Source organism: Zerene cesonia, chromosome 13, assembly GCF_012273895.1.
Source record: "Zerene cesonia ecotype Mississippi chromosome 13, Zerene_cesonia_1.1, whole genome shotgun sequence".
NCBI classification, from domain to species: domain Eukaryota; kingdom Metazoa; phylum Arthropoda; class Insecta; order Lepidoptera; family Pieridae; genus Zerene; species Zerene cesonia.
This window is the reverse complement of record NC_052114.1, coordinates 6,829,832-6,832,405: the sequence shown is the minus strand read 5'-3', so window position 1 is coordinate 6,832,405 and position 2,574 is coordinate 6,829,832. Positions and strand designations below refer to the sequence as shown.

Below are 2,574 nucleotides of genomic sequence, written 5' to 3'. Positions count from 1 at the left end.
TATATATACCTGATGTACAAAATCTAATATCTTCAATTTGATCACAAAGATTATGGGCATATTTGAAAATTTGACCCGAATTATATTAAAGTATACATTGTTAGCACTCTGAAAATAATAAATTCTAATCTTGACATTACATGTTTTTTATGTTAAGGTTAGAATTTATTTATTATTGCTCTATTTGCAACAAAAATAACACTAAATCTGAAATTGCATTTGACAGGTAGCAGTTTTTAAGGAATGTCAAGAGCACAAATGTTGAAGGATAAATAAAAAAATATAAACTTAACCACCCCCACATTGTCAGAACTAGGTTTTATTACTGATGAGTGTAAAAAAATTGTTTAAATCTAGGTAGTTCTACAAGTTTTATTCATATGGTGGGACCATATATAATAAATTACAATGCCACTAGGTACATATTATTATATAACATTATTTTTAGTGGTTAATTCATAAGCAACTACATATATAAAATTATAAAAACGTAAAACTGTAGATCGAATTTTAATTATTGAGTACAGTAAATATTTGTAGTAGAATTATTATCATATAATTATTGTATATAATTTAGTGATATACTACATTTAGCTTGCAATATATAGTTTACTAGCTGTGCCCCGCGGTTTCACCCACGAAAGTCCGTATCCCGTAGGAATATCGGGATAAAAAGTTACCTATATTTTATTCCAGTTGTCCAGCTGTCTACGTACCAAATTTCATTGCAATCGGTTCAGTAGTTTTTGCGTGAAAGAGCAAAAAACACACATCCTTACCAACTTTCGCATTTATAATTTTAGTAGGATGTTTGAGAAAGAAACAATATCTTTATGGCAGGCAAAACAGTGTTTAAACAACAGTTTTAACAAGCTGATATTATTAAAACTTAATTATTAACATAACTGAAAAACATTAAGCGAAGGATGAGAAATTGTTGTCTTTTGGTACTTTAAAATTTGTTGTGCCTCCTCAGTCATAGCTTCCCCGCTGGAATATTGAATGTCACTGATATGGGGTTAGCATCGCACATAAACAATTTATACACTTGTGCTTTTACAGGTGCTTGCCACTATTTTTCTACTTTATTATATGTTTTTATTTGCTATGACAATAAATAAATGAAGCTGTTTAGGAATAACTAAATTATTTTCTTCTATGAAGCATGCGGTCAAGCAACTTTAAGATTCACATAACCATTTGGTATGAGTAAAATAAATGCATACAGTGGCATATCTAAAGGGAAGCAAGACAAATCAGTGGTTGCAGATGAATCATAACACACATATACATGTTAAGAGGCTCAACAGAACACTATGGACTTTAGATGGCAGTCCACTTTTAGAAAGAGATCGGTCTCTACTTGGGTATTTACATATAATTTACATCTATACTAATATAATTAAAAAGCCAGTGCAAGCGGCAAATAACAGATAAATTAAATAATTTTATCAAGAGGGAAATATGCAAATCACACAAGGTATTTCTCTAATTGAGGAAACTTATGAATTTGTCTCGAATATTTAAACATTACAGACGTTTATAATATGTAAATGGAAAATGTCTTCTATACAACATTTATTTTTTCTTCACTAAAAAATCAGATGTTAGTGCTACCAATTGGTAGTCATAGAATCCATTAATAAAACTTAAATGTAACAAAATAAGCTATTTTCAGCTTGAAGTAAAATATGACTAACGTTTTCGTATTGATATTTTTCATATGACTAATCAACGAGAAGAGTCGTAAACAAAAGTGAAAGTGTATATTTAATTAAATAAAATATTGAATATTGAGCATACATTTAAGGCATAATGTATTAAATTTGTATAATATAATTACTGTAAATAGATAGTAATTTAAAGCATATTCAACAAACATAAGATTGTTATCGTTCCATAATAAATAGTGGGCGTGTACACACAACCAAAAGATTATTGTACTTACCAAGCAGTAACACCGATTATATCATCTTAATACATCATCACAGTATGATAAATTATTAGGTACTTATTTGTAGCATTGAAATTAAATTAACTAACGAGGCAGCGCTTGTCACCTCTTCATTTACTTGCAATCGGTGATTTAGGTTATAAAAATAGATATTTTAACTCAATGTAAATAAGACCTAATAAATGAATCAGTTCTTAATAACATCATCACAAAAAACAAAAATTTACAAACTGTATTTTACACAATCTCTATCACCTACAACTTTCAGCTTTAGATTTCATTTCATTTTTTAAATTTCAATCTCGCCTACTTTTACCCCACCTCCAATATACCATAAAACTATAGTGATGTTCTTTATTCTTGGTATAAGTCATAGATTATACACTTTAATATGGTATGAGGTATAGCTAAGTCCCTTTTACTGATTATGGTTTTTATGGAAAAGTTTTTGTATACTCTGTATAATAAGATTAATTTGTTTTTTTATTTTTTAAAAATTGTGAAGTTGTCTACAGTAAGAGCAAAATTATTGATGAAAGATTAACGACTTTTCTGAATTAAAAGTGTTGTTACCAAAAGCCATTTTATATTTTTAATATGTAGAATAAACGACCAAGTTA

At 28.4% G+C, this 2,574-nt stretch overlaps 1 protein-coding gene across 1 annotated transcript in view; it reads right to left on the bottom strand.

Annotated features, from left to right (window-relative positions):
* The window catches only part of LOC119831426 (elongation of very long chain fatty acids protein AAEL008004-like), a 31,146-nt gene extending 28,863 nt beyond the window's left edge, over positions 1 to 2,283 (bottom strand). The window contains exon 1 of the mRNA XM_038354762.1: positions 1,949 to 2,283. The gene's annotated coding sequence lies outside the window, so the exon portion shown is untranslated. The remainder of the gene's footprint in view (positions 1 to 1,948) is intronic.
* Between the last annotated feature and the right edge of the window lie 291 nt (positions 2,284 to 2,574).